The 21,539-nt window shown below is 44.3% G+C and overlaps 1 protein-coding gene across 5 annotated transcripts in view; it reads left to right on the forward strand.

Annotated features, from left to right (window-relative positions):
• The first annotated feature begins 8,547 nt into the window (after nucleotides 1–8,547).
• LOC126095283 (cytochrome P450 4C1-like) overlaps nucleotides 8,548–21,539 on the forward strand; it is a 292,169-nt gene continuing 279,177 nt past the window's right edge. For 3 of the 5 annotated variants that reach the window (XM_049910048.1, XM_049910051.1, XM_049910050.1), the window contains exon 1: nucleotides 8,548–8,699. The gene's annotated coding sequence lies outside the window, so the exon portion shown is untranslated. The remainder of the gene's footprint in view (nucleotides 8,700–21,539) is intronic. The other 2 variants (XM_049910047.1, XM_049910049.1) reach the window with 2 other exon arrangements.

Below are 21,539 nucleotides of genomic sequence, written 5' to 3' on the forward strand. Positions count from 1 at the left end.
TGCACGCCAAATGGAACAAGCACCACCTACTGCTATACCGCCTTTCGAAAATTTCATGAACAAGAAGAGGAGTTGAACGGAATAGACAGTGTCTTGAAAGGAGGGTATAAGATGAACATCAACAAAAGCAAGAAGAGGATAATGGAATGTAGTCGAATTAAGTCGGGTGATGCTGAGGGAATTAGATTAGGAAATGAGACACTTAGAGTAGTAAAGGAGTTTTGCTATTTGGGGAGCAAAATAACTGATGATGGTCGAAGTAGAGAGGATATAAAACGTAGACTTGCAATGGCCAGGAAAGCGTTTCTGAATAAAAGAAATTTGTTAACATCGAGTATAGATTTAAGTGTGAGGAAGTCATTTCTGAAAGTATTTGTATGGAGTGTAGCCATGTATGGAAGTGAAACATGGACGATAAGTAGTTTGGACAAGAAGAGAATAGAAGCTTTCGAAATGTGGTGCTACAGAAGAATGCTGAAGATTAGATGGGTAGATCACATAACTTATGAGGAAGTATTGAATAGGATTGGGGAGAAGAGAAGTTTGTGGCACAACTTGACTAGAAGGAGGGATCGGTTGCTAGTACATGTTCTGAGGCATCAAGGGATCACCAATTTAGTATTGGAGGGCAGCGTGGAGGGTAAAAATCGTAGAGGGAGACCAAGCGATGAATACACTAAGCAGATTCAGAAGGATGTAGGTTGCGGTAGGTACTGGGAGATGAAGAGGCTTGTATAGGATAGAGTAGCACGGAGAGCTGCATCAAACCAGTCTCAGGACTGAAGACCACAACATCAACAACAACGATTCAGGTGCCCTGTCGGCCGTTAAATTTGAGCAGCCAGATATTTATCGGGTATAGAGTCCCTCGTTTGCGATCGGCCCATTCAGTGGCAGCTTGTGCTAGTCGCGCCGAGTGGACAACACTCCACGCCACATAAGCAGTTCGATATGCAGGCGGCTACACAAGGCGAAAAAATTAAGTCTTACCCTCGGTGTTACTCACGGCACAAACGCCAAGACTGCCCCTCCCAGGAAGCTCAGTGTTACGCTTGTGTTAGGAAAGGACATGTACAATTCATATGTTTGCAAGGGAACAAACATAAGAATTCGGCCCACTCACAAAAATTTCGTATCAAGTCCCATGTCATTAATGCAACGTATTCAAAGTATGCACGTTCGCAAAACTGGCACATAAGCAGTTTCTTCAATGATACGCCAGTCGAACAAACTTTTTGTTCATTTACTTCCCTGTGGGAAAATGTGAAATTTCAGATGGTCATGGGTGCCTCCGTCACAGTGCTAAATCGTCACACATATTAACTATTAGGCTCCCCATGTCTGTCTAAAAGTAGCACACAACCGACGGCTTATAATGCACAAGACATTCCCATCCTCAGAACATGTACACTGCCTGGCATGTATCACTCTCATTCGCGAACAGTGACTGTAACAGTGCTACAATCACGTGATGGTGAGAACATATTTGGTTTTGACTTTTTTGGTTTTTTTGCTTTAACATTCAGAACAATGTGTTGTTAGTGTCTCCATTCAATGCAAAACACAGTGTAGCTAACTTTCTAAAATAATTCCCGGAACTCTTTTCTGTAGTTTGGGCAAAGCTACCAGTTTTGTTGCAAGTATTACGCTGAAAGACAACCCTCATCTGAAATTTTGCCAGGCCAGAAATGTTCCTATTGCATTACGGGATAAAGTCGTTGCTGAACTTAAAGAACTGCAAGATAGCGGAGTTCTTGCTCCCGTATCAGCTAGTCAGTGAACAATTCCACTGGTTTTGCTCCCTAAAACTTCAGGTCGCATTCGCCTCTGTGTTGACTTTAAGTCTACGGTGAACCCAAAAAACTGTGATTGGTATTTATCCATTGCCACGTGCAGAGAGTCCCTTGGACAGATTATGCGCGGGACACTACTTTTCAAAAATTGGTTTTCGCGACGCGTATCTTCAAATACGGCTTGATGAAGAATCTCTAAAAGTGTGTGTAGTGAATACTCATTTGGGCATGTTTAAATATTGGAGTTTGCCTTTTGGCAGTGCTTCCGCACCTGCCATTTTCCAATGGTATTTGGAGCACCTGACTTTTGTGTTAGCAGAAGAGCCAACACCGTCTTACGACTGGAGACCGAAATGCACACATTTTAGCTCACGCAGGCTGACGTGATGAGGGAAGAACTATACTGACGTGAGGTCTGGAACATGACAAGGAATTCAGAAAGCGGACATAATTAGTTGGATACTTAATTTCAATCCATTAATGATGAACGTCGCTCTTGACGGTACATGATTTACAATATCATCTGTTCAGAATACATTCTTGAAGATAGTTCTTATAGTAACTGAATATGGCGCCTTGCTAGGTCGTAGCAAATGACGTAGCTGAAGGCTATGCTAAACTGTCGTCTCTGCAATTGAGAGCGTATGTAGACAGCAAACCATCGCTAGCAAAGTCGGCTGTACAACTGGGGCGAGTGCGAGGGAGGCTCTCTAGACTATACCTGCCGTGTGGCGGCACTCGGTCTGCAATCACTGATAGTGGCGACACGCGGGTCCGACGTATACTAACGGACCGCGGCCGATTTAAAGGTTACCACCTAGCAAGTGTGGTGTCTGGCGGTGATACCACACTGACTACGCAAGTACCAAACTGTTGAAACTATTTGGACAATACTGTAGTAGCGGGTCGTGCCCCTGAAAAAAACATATTGCAAATTTACGTGCTTCGTTTCATGTGTTATCTAGTGCAGGACTAAGGGTGATTTTTTAAAATCTGAGTTGCATTAACTTGATAACGTCATAAACAGTCAAGGTGTACATCTCTTCAGTCGCATTTGTTAGCCGTACGAAACTTGCCAGTTCCTTGCAATTTCACAGAATTGCAGTTAGTCTTAGGGATAATGAATTGTTATATTCGGTTCATACCGAATGCTTTGCAAATCGCGGCTCCATCGCATCGCTTGCGCCGCAATAGTGTCCTCTTTGTTTGGACAGATGAGTGCCAAGTAGCTTTCCAAAAACTCAAAGACCCAACGAGTTGTATTGCAAGTTGACACTTCCTCTTACGGAATTGGTGCAGTGCTTTCGCACAGAATTGGTCACAAAGACAGCTCAGTGTAACTATTCACAAATTGAGAAAGAGGCTTTAGCTATTGTGTATGGAGTCACCAAATACCACCACTTGTAAGTAGGCTGTTTAGGTTTTCTTATTGGTAACGCCACGTAGTGCTCTGTATGAAACTCACCGGCTGTGCTGTGTGCAGTCTGTGGCTAGTTTGCATTGTTGTCTGCCATTGTAGTATTGGGCAGCTAGATGTGAACAGCGCATAGCGTTGCGCAGTTGGAGGTGAGCCGCCAGCAGTGGGGGATGTGAGGAGACAGATGGCGGAGTTTTGAAATTTGTAATACTGGATATCATGAACTGCTATATACATTATGACTTTTGAACACTATTGAGGTAAATACATTGTTTGTTCTCTATTAAACTCTTTCATTTGCTAACTATGCCTATCAGTAGTTAGTGCCTTCCGTAGTTTGAATTTTTTATTTAGCTGGCAGTAGTGGCGCTCGCTGTATTGCAGTAGTTCGAGTAATGAAGATTTTTGTGAGGTAAGTGATTTGTGAAAGGTATAGGTTAATGTTAGTCAGGGCCATTCTTTTGTATGGATTTTTGAAAGTCAGATTGCGTTGCGCTAAACATATTGTGTGTCAGTTTAAGCACAGTCTTGTATAATTTTTCTAAGGGGACGTTTCACACTATTAGTATGGCAGAAAATTCTACTTAGTAACCAATCACAAGCCATTGCAGTCCTTGTTTCATCCTACGAAACCGGTTCCTGTACGAACTGCTCAAAAATTGCAAAGTTGTCTCAATACCAGAACGAGATTCTGTATCGTCTGACAGCTCAACATGGTAATGCGGACGCACTTGCACGTCTTCCGATATGCGCTGATACAGACTTTGACCCTTCTGCTGCATCTTGTTGTCGCACCGATGTTCAAGATTCTGAATTGCTCCAATCTTTTTTCGATGAACTATAGGAAAATTTCACAGGTCACTGAAGCTGATTAAGATTTGAACATTTTGCTAAAATACATTTGCACATCTTGGCCTCACTCCTTGCATTTCATAAAGAACGCTGTAGTGCGCAGATACTTTGCACGTCGGCATAGCCTCAGTATACAGAAATGTGTGATTCTTGTTCGAAATGACAGTGGACAATCGGGTTTGTTGATTCCTAAAGCTTTGGGAAAAGAAGTGTTGCAGTTACTTCACCAAGGACACTGGGAAATTGTTCGTACGAAACAGTTAGCGTTTCGACACTGTACTTGGCAGGGTATGGACGCCCATATACAACAGATGACGTGACAGTGTCACGCAAGTGCGGAAAATAAGTCCGCTTCGCCACAAAAATTCTCTGCTTGGTCTAAGTAGCAGTAGCCATTGCAACGTGCGCACATGATTTTGCGGGACCTTTTTGGAACACTCGCTGGTTGATTGTGCTTGTCTCGTATAGCAAGTTTCTTTTTGCTGTGCCAATGAACTAGACAATGTCACGTAGCACAATTCAGGTGTTGTCCTCTATCGTCCGCAGCTCGTGGTCGTGCGGTAGCGTTCTCGCTGCCCGCGCCCGGGTTCCCGGGTTCGATTCCCGGCGGGGTCAGGGATTTTCTCTGCCTCGTGATGACTGGGTGTTGTGTGCTGTCCTTAGGTTAGTTAGGTTTAAGTAGTTTTAAGTTCTAGGGGACTGATGACCATAGATGTTAAATCCCATAGTGCTCAGAGCCATTTTTTTTGTCCTCTATCTTTTGCATCGAAGGTTTACCTGACAGAACCTTCCAGCCGCAAATGGTCAAACTTCGCTCCGCGCACACTAACGATCAAGATTTGCAAATTCTTTCTCGCCTCCTATCGTTCGCACCAACGACACGGAGCATCGCCGGTGGAATTTCTTCACGGCCGCCGCCATCGGACACTTCTCCACCTGCTCCACCCTCCTCAGCATCTGGCGCCGAAGGAAAACCGCAAGTGTCGCTTCGCGCCGCAAAATATTGTTTTGTACAGGGATTTTAGTGGCAGCAGACGGTGGGCGCGAGGCGAGATCGCTCGTCGACTTGTTGCTTGCATGTATCTTATTTCCGCTCCAGATGGCTTACAGCCCGCCATCAAAATCAACGTCGCCTCTGTCATGTGCGCGATGATCTTTCAGTGTCTCTTCCCCCAGATTCACGGATCCGGAGGACAGCGCTGCCACAGCAGCCACCAGAAGGTGTAATCACGACACCGCAGGAAGACCCCATGCAGACGGAGCCGTCGCCTCCTTCACGTCTTCTCGTCCTACGGATGGAGCTGGACCCTCCCACACCGCCTTCTTCATCTGGTTCATGGCTTCAGGAGGTGGACGCGTACTCTTATGGTCGTTTCCCGGATGACATTGAAAGTTTACCGTCTTACCTCCTAGCCTAGGGACGCCAGAGGAAAGTTGATGTCGACAAGCCCTGAATCAAAATTGCGCAACGGATAACTGGGGAGAGGAGCTTGAGAGCGCTACCTAGAGAGCGTGTCCTTTCTGTACGATACTAGGCAAGGGGTTGGAGGGCTCACACGCTGATGTGTGGGTCCCTGCATACTATAGCTTTTATTTTAAATAAATTCCTTTAACTTGACTTCTTTGTGATTTTTAAGGTATGTTAAAGATTGATGACAGCTGATTACCTATTTATTTTAAACATTATCACTCGACTTTACAACGATAGCAGCAATTGTTTCAGTTTACAGATATTACAATTTTACAACTTATAGCTCGGGTATATTATTTACTAATCTGCAAGCACATTCCTACGGGTAATGCGGAATTGCGTTGGCCAAATATATACCATCATAGTCTCCCAATGTTTTACATAGGACGTTCACTATGTCAGGAGGATAACGGGCAAACTGTGGACCAGATACTATAACACAGGGAGTCAAGTTTCCGGAATTAAACGAGCACATTCATTACCTTACACAATCCGAAGCTGGAAATAAAAGAATTAGTACAAATATTCAAATACCTCTCTTCCATGCGTGAACATTGAGGCAGACGCACTGAGGGCACGTATGCTCACTTACACGTCTTCTGTAACACCCCATAGAAATTGGCGGGCACCCGGAGGTCTTCCTGGGCCCCGGTAGAGGGGGTGGTCAAACCACTTGGCCGTGACCAACCTCTCCATTCCAAATCAGGTGACACTGGAAAGTCTTTGACTTTTACCTGCCTGTGCTGTCTCTCTGATCCCCTATCCAGGAGTAAGGTTGGCACTACTATACTACAGAACTACTTCCCAACAACACGCTTTACGGAAAGGTGTGAGGAGGATTAGGAATGTTCATGTGCAGATTCACATCCACGTACAAGAAATACATAATACACGACACATAAAAATAGGTATTATGAAGCCTGAAACATTTTTTTCCACCCGTCCACATGGGTTCTGTTGCACCCGCGGCCGGCCGCGTCGTGTAATAAAATTGGCTGCGGAGCCGCCTCTGTTTTTATCTCCCGGTGCTAGCGAGCAGCGAAACCTGCTGCTTATAGAGAGGAAACTACTGTACCGTTTCAACATTTCCACAAGAGCGAAGGCCGGATGGTGTGGTAGACTGAGAGCTTGACGTTCCCTGCAGCCGCAGCTTTCGGTCCAGCGATGCACCCACACTCCTGCCTCCTCCGCCGTGTTCGCACTACCTACACGACTAGGGTCCGTCGCTTTGGGGGAGGAGGAATGTTCCAGTGTAACGACAAACACCGGCACGAAGATGAAGAACGCAAGAGCTGAGAAGGCTGTGAGATGACGTCGGGAAATACAGTAGTTCGCTAATTAGGATCGCACCACGACAGGAGCGGCCTCTAGCCAAAGATAATGTAAGCGCCGCTCCTGCCAACCTCTTCCAGACAATAGAAGACGGACTCTAGTAGACCTCGACTTGTGATCCATATCTGTAACTTGCATGAATATTGTTGTTGTTGTTGTTGTGGTCTTCAGTCCTGAGACTGGTTTGATGCAGCTCTCCATGCTACTCTATCCTGTGCAAGCTTCTTCATGTCCCAGCACCTACTGCAGCCTACATCCTTCTGAATCTGCTTAGTGTATTCATCTCTTGGTCTTCCTCTGCGATTTTCACCCTCCACGCTGCCCTCCAATACTAAACTGGTGATCCCTTGATGCCTCAGAACGTGTCCTACCAACCGATCCCTTCTTCTAGTCAAGTTGTACCACAAACTCCTCTTCTCCCCAATCCTATTCAATACCTCCTCGTTAGTTATGTGATCTACCCATCTAATCTTCAGCATTCTTCTGTAGCACCTCATTTCGAAAGCTTCTATTCTCTTCTTGTCCAAACTACTTATCGTCCATGTTTCACTTCCATACATGGCTACACTACATACGAATACTTTCAGAAACGACTTCCTGACACTTAAATGTATACTCGATGTTAACAAATTTCTCTTCTTCAGAAACGCTTTCCTTGCCATTGCCAGTCTACATTTTATATCCTCTCTACTTCGACCATCATCAGTTATTTTGCTCCCCAAATAGCAAAACTCCTTTACTGCTTCAAGTGTCTCATTTCCTAATCTAATTCCCTCAGCATCACCCGACTTAATTCGACTACATTCCATTATCCTCGTTTTGCTTTTGTTGATGTTCATCTTATACCCTCCTTTCAAGACACTGTCTATTCCGTTCAACTGCTCTTCCAAGTCCTTTGCTGTCTCTGACAGAATTACAATGTCATCGGCGAACCTCAAAGTTTTTATTTCTTCTCCATGGATTTTAATCCTACCCCGAACTTTTCTTTTGTTTCCTTTATTGCTTGCTCAATATACAGATTGAATAACATCGGGGAGAGGCTACAACCCTGTCTCACTCCCTTCCCAACCACTGCTTCCCTTTCATGTCCCTCGACTCTTATAATTGCCATCTGGTTTCTGTACAAATTGTAAATAGCCTTTCGCTCTCTGTATTTTACCCCTACCACCTTTACAATTTGAAAGAGAGTATTCCAGTCAACATTGTCAAAAGCTTATGAACATTATAAATAGCGAAAGACATTGATTATTTGCATGTCGCCAATTGCTTGCGATACATTCTTGCACGCCAGAGTTAAGTATTGTCAGTCTAAATTATTGTAACAAGAACCACTAATGTAATTGCTTGAATTGTTGTATAGCTGTCCGAGAAAGCAGCACCCCTTAGGTACGCTGTAAGGGGCGAGTGGGCAGGACCCCACACCCATCTCCATTCTACCGCCAACTGTCTCAAGTAGCAGCTAATTTTCTTCATAATAGGTTGTAAGGGGTTCATTATGTAAGATGTTTACTGTTCGCTACGGGTTCATGATGTAAGAGGTTTACTGTTCACTATCCTATTGCAGCAAATGTAATTTCGATGTATTGCTCACTCGCCGCCTGCGATATAAAACATATCTGTTGCAATAGAATCGAAGGTCAGAGCAGTGTCGGCAGCAGTATTAATCGCTCGCTCCTACAGAGCTGTCGCAAAAGTTCGTTCTTATGGAGCAGTGGCAGTAGCTCTCTGTTACGGAGAAGTTGTAGTAGCTCCCCGCTACAGTACAGTTGCTAGCCATGCAAGTGTAACAGCAGTCGCGGCTGCTGCAGCGCAGTTCATTGCCTTGTAGTGTAAGGTAAACTTAATTATTCTTCATCGCCATGCGCGTTCTTAAATTTGTCGTCTGAGATGTTAATATGAATTTCTTTCAATATTTTTGAGGTTTGTCAGCACTAATTAAGTTCGACTTGTAATGTTCAGTTTTTTGTGTAATTGTTTGCAGAAATGTTTTCAATAATAAGGTTTTTCAGAACATATTTTTTTTTTACCTGTCATTTACTTGAATTTAAATTTCTTACAAATTTTCCCAGATCACAGTCATGTTTTGTTTAATAATCGGAGGACCAGTTATGCAGCTATGTCAACAAGACAAGTCAGTTTTTTTTCTAATACTTAAAATCACAGACAAACGTTGTTCAGTAGAAGTAGATAGGCCAGCATTGCAATAAGCTGTGCTATTTAGGAGCAGATATGTAGACAGCGTTATCCGGCGACACCATTATGAGGTAAGAATTTTTCAGTTTATTCAGATTGATTTCACAGGGCCATGACATAGCGCTGCTTGCGTCCAAAATTTATCAGTTTAAATACTCAGTCAATTTTGTACCGGAAATTTTTATATACGGGAAGGTTACAAGGTCCTCAAGGTATTCAAAGTCTCTGTCAATTTTCCTTCAAATATCTTTCAATGTTCTTCCTTCAGCAGTAATAGCAGTGTCGCCTGCACATATGAATCTCTTTACTTCCGGCTCTCGTGGTTCGTCTTTTCTGCATATATTGTGAGAAATAGGGGAAAGAACACCGCATTGTGGTAATCCATTCTTTTGGTTTCTCCATCTACTTTTCTTCCCTTGGAGGGTTACGTAGAATATTCAATTCTGCAACATGGTTCTTGAAATGTAACTCGAATGTCCTGTGTTGTTTCATAGACGATCGTGTGGAGTCCTTAACGGATTGCTATACCATATGCAGGAGAAAATTCCATAAAGACAGCAGCAGTTTTCAATTTCCTTTCAAAACCGTCTTCAAAGTGTTGAGTCAGATTCAGTGTTTGACTATAACGCACTTTCCCAGGCTGAATCCAACTTATTCAGGGATAAGTTTTGTATCGATTTTGGTTGCTATTCCTGACAGGATTATTCTTTCAAATAGCTTATGTAGGTGGTTAGTTAAGGAAATGGGTGGAAATTTTTTGGCTCGGTCAGCTATTTGCCAGGCTTTAGTAATATTACTACTTGTGCTTTCCTCCACAGTTTGGGAATCCGAAATGTTTCCAAATATTTGTTCATCGTCCCCATTAGCCGTTCATTAATTTTTGGACCAAACTGCGTCATTTGTAAATTCTTATATCATCAGGGCCCACTGCTTAATTTTCTTTCAGTTCTCGCACTTCCCTTCCCCGTTCTTCAGATGAGAATGGAATTCCTAGAGACGTTCTCTCTCTCCTTCTCTCTCCCTCCCTCCCCCCCCCCCCTCTCTCTCTCTCTCTCTCTCTCTCTCTCTCTCTCTCTCTCTGTACCTCATCCAATGTTTCGCTTGAGGTTCAACCAGCCGGCCGCGGTGGTCTAGCGGTTCTAGGCGCTCAGTCCGGAGCCGCGCGAGTGCTACGGTCGCAGGTTCGAATCCTGCCTCGGGCATGGATGTTTGTGCTGTCCTTAGGTTAGTTAGGTTTAAGTAGTTCTAAGTTCTAGGGGACTGATGACCATAGATGTTAAGTCCCATAGTGCTCAGAGCCATTTGAACCATTTTTTTGAGATTCAACCTAGTCGCCTTTTGTCTTGCGACTCAGTAGCAGTTTGTGAGCAGTCTGGTTCGGAGTGACGTTTGTACTCAGTGTCGCACCCTTGGATCATCGCTAAGACTTTTTATGAGCTTCCCCGTTCTTGTTCTATTCTGTTTCATGTCCAGATCGGATAGTGATTTAGCCCATTCTCCCTTCTTTGTACAATTATGTTTCGGAGTAGTTTTTTTCCTGCTTCACTTGCATCTGCTGAGAAAGGATCTGCGTTGTGTGCGATAGTGGCTTGAGAAATTTTCTGAGTTTGAGCCAAGGACAGATACAATTAGGTCCTGCATCCACGAGGAAAATGTCTCCTTGACGTTTTCTTTACAAACTCAACAAATTCTTTGTAGTTTTTTGGGTGTGCTTCTATGTTTTCAAATTAGTGAGCCAGTTCTTCTCTGAAAGACTTCCATTTCGCTTTCTTGAAGTTCAAACGGCTTTTGGAGTATACACTTTCTACTAGGACAACTCCAGAAACCGTAAAACATATGGTGCAATGTTGCATACTGGGGAAAGGTACTTCCACTAGTTTTGTAACTTGATGAGCAACGTTCTCATTGATGAAGATCTTGTCAGAATTGTACCCTATTTGCCATCTGCGGCTAGTAAATAATGGTCTTAGTTTAGGATCAAAAATAGGCTTCAGTTCTTCTCTTTCTGTCCAACTTTCTAGTTATTTCTCATTTTTATCAGTTGAGTTATATCCCCAGTTGACACTTTGACAGTTAAAATCTCCCAATACAATCTGGATATTTTGGTTATTTGGTCTATAGAAAGTAAAATCTATATTAGCTGGTTTGTAAACTGATCTTCTAGTACACGAATTTCAGTGTTGTTTGTGTCCCGTGACTTTCTATTACTGGTCTTACAAAGGTAGCACTACCATATTACGCATGCGAGCGTTCTAACACCGCCTTCATGCCTTCAGTTTCTGGTCTTCGTTCGTTTAACCCTCTGTGTGTTTCTTGCAGTGCTAAAAATGGCACGAGTGTTGTCTGCACTTGTGTGATAGAGAGACTTTCTTCTCTCTTGACAACCCTTCAGTATTTAATGAAGCAGTCACAACTTTTGGCATTGAAAAGATCCAATTTTGTATGTTTGCCATTTTTCTCCGATGTTACCGGGATAGTTAGACGTTTCCAGGACACGCACGATTGTGTTCTCTTTCCAGCAAACATTCGCTGAGGCTCATTCCATGTACCTCTGTACTGTATCCAGACACTCCGGGATGATGAAGGCATTGAAACAGAGTATGACACGCGTAAAGCTGAAATACTAAACACCTTTTTCCAAAGCTGTTTCACAGAGGAAGACCACACTGCAGTTCCTTCTCTAAATCCTCGCACAAACGAAAAAATGGCTGACATCGAAATAAGTGTCCAAGGAATACAAAAGCAACTGGAATCACCCAACAGAGGAAAGTCCACTGGACCTGACGGGATACCAATTCGATTCTACACAGAGTACGAGAAGGAACTTGCTCCCCTTCTAACAGCCGTGTACCGCAAGTCTCTAGAGGAACGGAAGGTGCCAAATGATTGGAAAAGAGCACAGGTAGTCCCAGTCTTCAAGAAGGGTCGTCGAGCAGATGCGCAAAACTATAGACCTATATCTCTGACGTCGATCCGTTGTAGAATTTTAGAACATGTTTTTTGCTCGAGTATCATGTCGTTTCTGGAAACCCAGAATCTACTATGTGGGAATCAACATGGTTTCCGGAAACAGCGATCGTGTGAGACCCAATTCGCTTTATTTGTTCATGAGACCCAGAAAATATTAGATACAGGCTCCCAGGTAGATGCTATTTTTCTTGACTTCCGGAAGGCGTTCGATACAGTTCCGCACTTTCGCCTGATAAACAAAGTAAGAGCCTACGGAATATCAGACCAGCTGTGTGGCTGGATTGAAGAGTTTTTAGCAAACAGAACACAGCATGTTGTTATCAATGGAGAGGCGTCTACAGACGTTAAAGTAACCTCTGGCGTGCACAGGGGAGTGTTATGGGACCATTGCTTTTCACAATATATATAAATGATCTAGTAGATAGTATCGGAAGTTCCATGCGGCTTTTCGCGGATGATGCTGTAGTATACAGAGAAGTTGCAGCATTAGAAATGCAGGAAGATCTGCAGCGGATAGACACTTGGTGCAGGGAGTGGCAACTGACCCTTAACATAGACAAATGTAATGTATTGCGAATAGATAGAAAGAAGGATCCTTTATTGTATGATTATATGATAGCGGCACAAACACTGGTAGCAGTTACTTCTGTAAAATATCTGGGAGTATGCATGCGGAACGATTTGAAGTGGAATGATCATATAAAATTAATTGTTGTTAAGGCGGGTACCAGGTTGAGATTCATTGGGAGAGTCCTTAGAAAATGTAGTCCATCAACAAAGGAGGTGGCTTACAAAACACTCGTTCGACCTATACCTGAGTATTGCTCATCAGTGTGGGATCCGTACCAGATCGGGTTGACGGAGGAGATAGAGAAGATCCTAAGAAGAGCGGCGCGTTTCGTCACAGGGTTATTTGGTAACCGTGATAGCGTTACGGAGATGTTTAACAAACTCAAGTGGCAGACTCTGCAAGAGAGGCGCTCTGCATCGCGGTGTAGCTTGCTGTCCAGGTTTCGAGAGGGTGCGTTTCTGGATGAGGTACCGAATATATTGCTTCCCCCTACTTATACCTCCCGAGGAGATCACGAATGTAAAATTAGAGAGATTCGAGCGCGCACGGAGGCTTTCAGACAGTCGTTCTTCCCGCGAACCATACGCGACTGGAACAGGAAAGGGAGGTAATGACAGTGGCACGTAAAGTGCCCTCCGCCACACATCGTTGGATGGCTTGCGGAGTATAAATGTAGATGTAGATGTAGATGTACCCCAACATTTGACTAATGGAAGATGATACTGGTTTCCGAGATGGTTATGATAACCTTCAGCATATTGTGAGCTAGCATTGATATCCCAGTCCATCAGCTGAAACATACAAGTGCTCTCATACATACGAGGGGTAGTCATAATGCTTTCATCACCATCTTTAAAATGAAGAGCTATACTACTAACATTTGTTTGTTTGCAGGTGTATGTCTGCAGTCCTATCTTTTTATTTTCAGTGTGAAAATTAGAGCTACATCTACATGCCGCAACTCGCCGTATGGTGTATGGCGTAGGCTACCTCGTAGCGTTGTCAGTCATTCCCTTTCTGTTCCACTCACGAATCAAGGAAAAGGAAAGATGACCTTCTACAGGCTCCCGTTCGAGTCCTGGTTTCTCTCATCTTGTTATCGCGGTTCATACGCTAAATGTATCTTACTGCTGGCATGTACTTTCTGTAATCTGTCGCAGATACCGGTTTCCAAGATTTCGCAACAGTGTTTTGCTATAAGAACGTCTTGTTCCCTCCAAGGATTCCCTTTCGAGTCACGTAGCATTTCCGTAATACTTCTGTGCTGATCGAGCCTGTCAGTAACAAAACCAGCACCATGATTCTGAGTTGTTTCGATGTCTTCCTTTAACCAGACCTGGAGGGGATCCCAAACACTCGAACAGTATTCAAGAACGGGTTGCACTACACTTCTGTACGTGATCTTCTTTATAGATGAGGTACACTTTTGTCGAGTTCTCCCAGTAAACGGTAATTGACCATTCGCCTTCCCTACAATGAAGTCACATTCTCGTTCTGTTTCATATCGCTTCGCAATGTTACGCCTAAATACTTAATCTGCATGTCTATGTCAAGAAGAACATCACTAATACTGTACTCAAATATTACAGGATTTGAAACTTCCTCGCAGATTAAAACTATATGCCGGACGGAGAATCGAACGTGGGACCTTTGTCTTTGCCAGCAAATGCTCTACCGCCTGAGCTACCCAAGCACGACTGAAGACCCTTCCCCTCAGCTTCAATTCTGCCACCACCTTTTATCTTACCTTCCAAATTTGACAGAAGCTCTCCTGTGAACCTTGCAGAACTAACACTCCTGCAGAAAAAGATATTGCGAAGATATAGCTTAGCCACAGCGTGGGGAATGTTTCCAGAATGAAATTTTCACTCCACTGCAGAGTGAAAATTACATTCTGGATTTATTTATTATTCGTTCTTCTGCGTTAACATACATTTTTACACATCTAGAGCAAGCTGCCATTCATCACACTAAACAGCAATTCTATCCTAGTCATTGTGTACTTTCCTACAGTCACTCAACGAATACACTTTTAAGTACAGTATAACGTCATCAGCAAGTAGTTGCAGGTTGCCGCTCATCCCATCCGTCAGATAGTTCACGCACGATCGATCAAGAGCGGTCTGATGACACTTGTCTCGTGCACTCATTTCGATACCTACTTGTCGGATGAACATTCGCCTCCGGGACAACGTACTGGGTCCCATCAGTCACGTATTTGAAATTCCGCGTGCTCAGACCTTCGTAAACACTCTATAGTGTCACTGTATCAACGGCTTTCTATAAATCTAGGAATACGGAATCTGCCAGTTGCCCTTCATCCATGGCTCACCGGAAATCGTGCAAAGTGTGAGACTTCGCCTCTTCTTCTTTGCCTCTATTAACTGAGAAAATGACCTCCACATTTTGAAGGCGACTTGCTGACTAATTAATAACATTTAAATACCGGTGATTGAACTTCAGAAAGCACAAGAGACTGAGATGCAACTATTGATTTTTTCATGACTCTGCAGATGACAGTTTTGAAATCTATCTACATCTACATCTATACTCCGCGAGCCACCTTACGGTGTGTGGCGGAGGGTACTTATTGTACCACTATCTGATCCCCCCTTCCCTGTTCCATTCACGAATTGTGCGTGGGAAGAACGACTGCTTGTTAGTCTCCGTATTTGCTCTAATTTCTCGGATCTTTTCGTTGTGATCATTACGCGAGATATATGTGGGCGGTAGTAATATGTTGCCCATCTCTTCCCGGAATGTGCTCTCTCGTAATTTCGATAATAAACCTCTCCGTATTGCGTAACGCCTTTCTTGAAGTGTCCGCCACTGGAGCTTGTTCAGCATCTCCGTAACGCTCTCGCGCTGACTAAATGTCCCCATGACGAATCGCGCTGCTTTTCGCTGGATCATGTCTATCTCTTCTATTAATCCAACCTGGTAAGGGTCCCATACTGATGCGCAATACTCAAGAATCGGACGAACAAGCGTTTTGTAAGCTACTTCTTTCGTCGATGAGTCACATTTTCTTAGAATTCTTCCTATGAATCTCAACCTGGCGCCTGCTTTTCCCACTATTTGTTTTATGTGATCATTCCACTTCAGATCGCTCCGGATAGTAACTCCTAAGTATTTTACGGTCGTTACCGCTTCCAATGATTTACCACCTATGGCATAATCGTACTGGAATGGATTTCTGCCCCTATGTATGCGCATTATATTACATTTATCTACGTTTAGGGAAAGCTGCCAGCTGTCGCACCATGCATTAATCCTCTGCAGGTCTTCCTGGAGTACGTACGAGTCTTCTGATGTTGCTACTTTCTTGTAGACAACCGTGTCATCTGCAAATAGCCTCACGGAGCTACCGATGTTGTCAACTAAGTCATTTATGTATATTGTAAACAATAAAGGTCCTATCACGCTTCCTTGCGGTACTCCCGAAATTACCTCTACATCTGCAGATTTTGAACCGTTAAGAATGACATGTTGTGTTCTTTCTTCTAGGAAATCCTGAATCCAATCACAAACCTGGTCCGATATTCCGTAAGCTCGTATTTTTTTCACTAAACGTAAGTGCGGAACCGTATCAAATGCCTTCCTGAAGTCCAGGAATACGGCATCAATCTGCTCGCCAGTGTCTACGGCACTGTGAATTTCTTGGGCAAATAGGGCGAGCTGAGTTTCACATGATCTCTGTTTGCGGAATCCATGTTGGTTATGATGAAGGAGATTTGTATTATCTAAGAACGTCATAATACGAGAACACAAAACATGTTCCATTATTCTACAACAGATTGACGTAAGCGAAACAGGCCTATAATTATTCGCATCTGATTTATGACCCTTCTTGAAAATGGGAACGACCTGCGCTTTCTTCCAGTCGCTAGGTACTTTACGTTCTTCCAGCGATCTACGATAAATTGCTGATAGAAAGGGGGCAAGTTCTTTAGCATAATCACTGTAGAATCTTAAGGGTATCTCGTCTGTTCCGGATGCTTTTCCGCTACTAAGTGATAGCAGTTGTTTTTCAATTCCGATATCGTTTATTTCAATATTTTCCATTTTGGCGTCCGTGCGACGGCTGAAGTCAGGGACCGTGTTACGATTTTCCGCAGTGAAACAGTTTCGGAACACTGAATTCAGTATTTCTGCCTTTCTTCGGTCGTCCTCTGTTTCGGTGCCATCGTGGTCAACGAGTGACTGAATAGGGGATTTAGATCCGCTTACCGATTTTACATATGACCAAAACTTTTTAGGGTTCTTGTTTAGATTGTTTGCCAATGTTTTATGTTCGAATTCGTTGAATGCTTCTCTCATTGCTCTCTTTACGCTCTTTTTCGCTTCGTTCAGCTTTTCCTTATCAGCTATGATTCGACTACTCTTAAACCTATGATGAAGCTTTCTTTGTTTCCGTAGTACCTTTCGTACATGATTGTTATACCACGGTGGATCTTTCCCCTCGCTTTGGACCTTAGTCGGTACGAACTTATCTAAGGCGTACTGGACGATGTTTCTGAATTTTTTCCATTTTTGTTCCACATCCTCTTCCTCAGAAATGAACGTTTGATGGTGGTCACTCAGATATTCTGCGATTTGTGCCCTATCACTCTTGTTAAGCAAATATATTTTCCTTCCTTTCTTGGCATTTCTTATTACACTTGTAGTCATTGATGCAACCACTGACTTATGATCACTGATACCCTCTTCTACATTCACGGAGTCGAAAAGTTCCGGTCTATTTGTTGCTATGAGGTCTAAAACGTTAGCTTCACGAGTTGGTTCTCTAACTATCTGCTCGAAGTAATTCTCGGACAAGGCAGTCAGGATAATGTCACAAGAGTCTCTGTCCCTGGCTCCAGTTCTGATTGTGTGACTATCCCATTCTATACCTGGTAGATTGAAGTCTCCCCCTATTACAATAGTATGATCACGAAACTTCTTCACGACGTTCTGCTGGTTCTCTCTGAGGCGCTCAACTACTACGGTTGCTGATGCAGGTGGTCCATAGAAGCATCCGACTATCATATCTGACCCACCTTTGATACTTAGCTTAACCCAGATTATTTCACATTCGCATTCGCTAATAACTTCACTGGATATTATTGAATTCTTTACTGCTATAAATACTCCTCCACCATTGGCGTTTATCCTATCCATGCGGTATATATTCCATTCTGTGTCTAGGATTTCGTTACTGTTCACTTCCGGTTTTAACCAACTTTCCGTTCCTAATACTATATGCGCACTATTTCCTTCAATAAGAGATACTAATTCAGGAACCTTGCCCTGGATACTCCTGCAGTTTACCAATATTACGTTAACTTTTCCTGTTTTTGGTCTCTGAGGACGGACGTTCTTTATCAACGATGATAATGTCCTCTCTGGTAAGCCGTCAGGTATTTTATCGTTTCGCCCAAGGGGGGGGGGGGGTCCCTCTAACCTAAAAAACCCCCGTGTGCACGCCACACGTACTCTGCTACCCTAGTAGCTGCTTCCGGTGTGTAGTGCACGCCTGACCTGTCTAGGGGGGCCCTACAGTTCTCCACCCAATAACGGAGGTCGATGAATTTGCAACCATTATAGTCGCAGAGTCGTCTGAGCCTCTGGTTTAGACCCTCCACACGGCTCCAAACCAGAGGACCGCGATCGACTCTGGGCACTATGCTGCAGATATTAAGCTCAGCTTGCACTCCGCGTGCGATGCTGGTTGTCTTCACCAAATCAGCCAGCCGCCGGAAGGAACCAAGGATGACCTCAGAAACCAAGCGGCAGGCGTCATTCGTTCCGACATGTGCTACTATCTGCAGCCGGTCACACCCAGTGCGTTCAATAGCTGCCGGAAGGGCCTCCTCCACATTACGGACGAGACCCCCCGGCAAGCACACCGAGTGCACACTGGCATTCTTCCCCGACCTACCCGCTATTTTCCTGAGGGGCTCCATAACCCGCCTAACGTTGGAGCTCCCTATAACTAATAGGCCCGCCCTCTGTGACTGTCGGGACCTTGCCGGAGAATCGGCCACTGGCCCAACAGGCGAGGCATCCTGTGGTGGCTCGGAAACGATGTCATCACCACTAGGAAGCACCCCGTACCTGTTGGAAAGGGGTAAGGCAGCTGCCACGCGGCCAGATCCCACCTTCGCCTTTCGGCCAGGCACGCGCGAGCCCACCACTGTCCGCCATTCACCCTGGAGTGATGGCTGACCGGTAAGATGCTCACTGCCGGAAGACGCAGCGACATCAGGGGCTCCATGTGATTCCAAGGCCACCGAAGTAGGCATAGGTCTCACCACACTTGCCCCAACGCCACTACGAGCCGACGCCTGCGCCTCGAGCTCGATGAGCCTAACAGACAAAGCCTCCACCTGCCCCCGAAGAGTGGCCAACTCTCCTTGCGTCCGCTCACAACAACCACAGTCCCTACACATGACTATGTTTACCCTACCCTATACGGTGACAAATTCCCAAGATAATCTTCTGATGAGCTACTCTGATAATCAAGAAACACTCATTGAAATACGAGACGCGAAAACTACGCTAGGTTTTCCCAGAAAAACTATTTAAAAGCTAAGCGCAGCAAATAAATACAAAAACGCTTTATACAAACAGTACTCGCTGCTGCTGGTGCTCTCGCTCTGGCTGTCACAAGACAACTGCTGATTCAAGTGACTAGTGGCTAACGGCCGCGAAACAAACAAAAGACGGTTTTAGGGCGCTTTCTGTTCTAAACGATCAAGAAAACACTAAGAAATCTAACACGAAAACTACGTAAAGTTTTATCAAGAACTGTTAGTTACTATGCAGAGCAGATAAACACAAATGGAATCCCTTCCTTAGTGGAAGGTCGTAAACAAAATGCAAAATAAACGCTTTATACAAACAGTACTCGCTGCTGCTGGTGCTCTCGCTCTGGCTGTCACAAGACAAATCATACCACAAGAATCTATTAGTGTTGCGTTCTGAAATGGTTGATTCTGGGAGACATAACCAGAAACACGCTAACGATGGAAATGGAAATGCCGTGTGGCTAGGGCCTCCCTCCGGGTAGACCGTTCGCGTGGTGCAAGTCTTTCGAGTTGACGCCACTTCGGTGACTTCCGTGTCGATGGGGATAAAATCATGATGATAAGGACAACCTCACACCCAGTTCCTGAGCGGAGAAAATCTCCGACCCAGCCGGGGATCGAACCCGGGCCGTCAGGTATGACTCCTTTTTTTTATATATATATATACATTCCGTCGCGTTGCCCACTCTTTTTTTACGTTCCGTCGCGTTGACCACTCTGCTGCCAGAGACGGACACGCTAACCATACACATTAAGTACTAGCTAGACAAATTCTGAACCACAACCACGACTACTGTGCTACGCGCCCAAAACGAGCAACATCTTTCGTGATTGTTGTAACCACAGAGGTTTAACCACATGCTACCGCAGCCCACAGGGGCTATATTTGTTATCCGGAAGAAAGAGGCGCAACAACGGGACCTCAGCAAGAGCTGAGTTTTTAATTTAATTTGTGGTAAGACCTTATGGGACCAAATTCCTTAGGTCATCGGTCAATAAAGTTGAGTTTCGCACGACCAATGGTTCAAATGGCTCTGAGCACTATGGGACTCAACATCTTAGGTCGTAAGTCCCCTAGAACTTAGAACTACTTAAACCTAACTAACCTAAGGACATCACACACACCCATGCCCGAGGCAGGATTCGAACCTGCGACCGTAGCAGTCCCGCGGTTCCGGACTACAGCGCCAGAACCGCTAGACGACCGCGGCCGGCTTCGCACGACCGATGATGTTTAAATCATTGTTGAGTTGTGGATAGAAGTTTCTCTTTTTCATGGAAATTTATTACCGGTGTATTCGAACTTATTATATGCTCCAGAATTTTGCAGCAAAGCAAGTTAATTTTGTCAGTCCGTTCTTTTTTACATAATTGAAAGCTTAAGACTCTCCCTCGTAGTTGTAGCTAAATCAGAGTTCCCGATGAAGGAATAATTATGCCCAAACCACTTTAGGACTGTGTAACAGGTAATACCAAGTTTGAATTTCGTAGTGTACTGAAAGTCTTCATTTCATCCGAGTTCTTTACTTTCTTCGTGGACTATGCCTCCACTGAATCACTTGAATCTGAAGCAGAGACAATACATTTCATGTACGCATCAGTCATTATATGATGTTTGTTCATGAATTTCAAGCAACTCTTACAACTGTTTTACAGTACACGACAGATATTTGCGTTTGCGAACGTCAACGGCCGTCTGCTGAGTAATGAAATGGCAACAATGAAAATTTTCTCCACACCGGAACTCGAACCAGCATTTCCCGCTTATTGCGAGCGGTCGCCTTATCATTTTTCTTTGTTTTTGTATTTTTTGTTTTTCCCTAATTACCTGCAGTTGGTCGGGGCAGACACTTATTCTAGTTGATCGCTAAATATTTTACTGAGTTGATCCACTGTGCCGGCGACCACTAGGCTATCCGAGCACAACCCACAGCCAGATCCACATATCCCTATGTCACGAATCATGTGTCTACTATCTGCACTCGTATATTCATGATGTATATTCCCATACAGGGGAGACATTTTAATTGAAAGCCGCTTGTGCACTGTCGGTGGATAAATACCACATTGAAGTGCCTGTGTTGTTCAGAAGTACGATCTAAAGTTCCTTCGGACATGCATGCATCCGCCGACTTTCAACTGGAATGTCTGCCCTGTATGCGAGCATACACTAATATGATCAAAAGTATCCGGATACCCCCCCAAAACAAACGTTTTTCATATTACGTGCATTGGCTACCACCTACTGCCAGGTACTCGAAACCAGCGACCTCAGTAGCCATTAGACATCGTCAGAGAGCAGAATGGGGTGCACCGCGGAACTCACTGATTTCGAACGTGGTCGGGTGACTGGATGTCACTAGTGTCAAAC

Source organism: Schistocerca cancellata, chromosome 8, assembly GCF_023864275.1.
Source record: "Schistocerca cancellata isolate TAMUIC-IGC-003103 chromosome 8, iqSchCanc2.1, whole genome shotgun sequence".
In the NCBI taxonomy this organism is placed as follows: domain Eukaryota; kingdom Metazoa; phylum Arthropoda; class Insecta; order Orthoptera; family Acrididae; genus Schistocerca; species Schistocerca cancellata.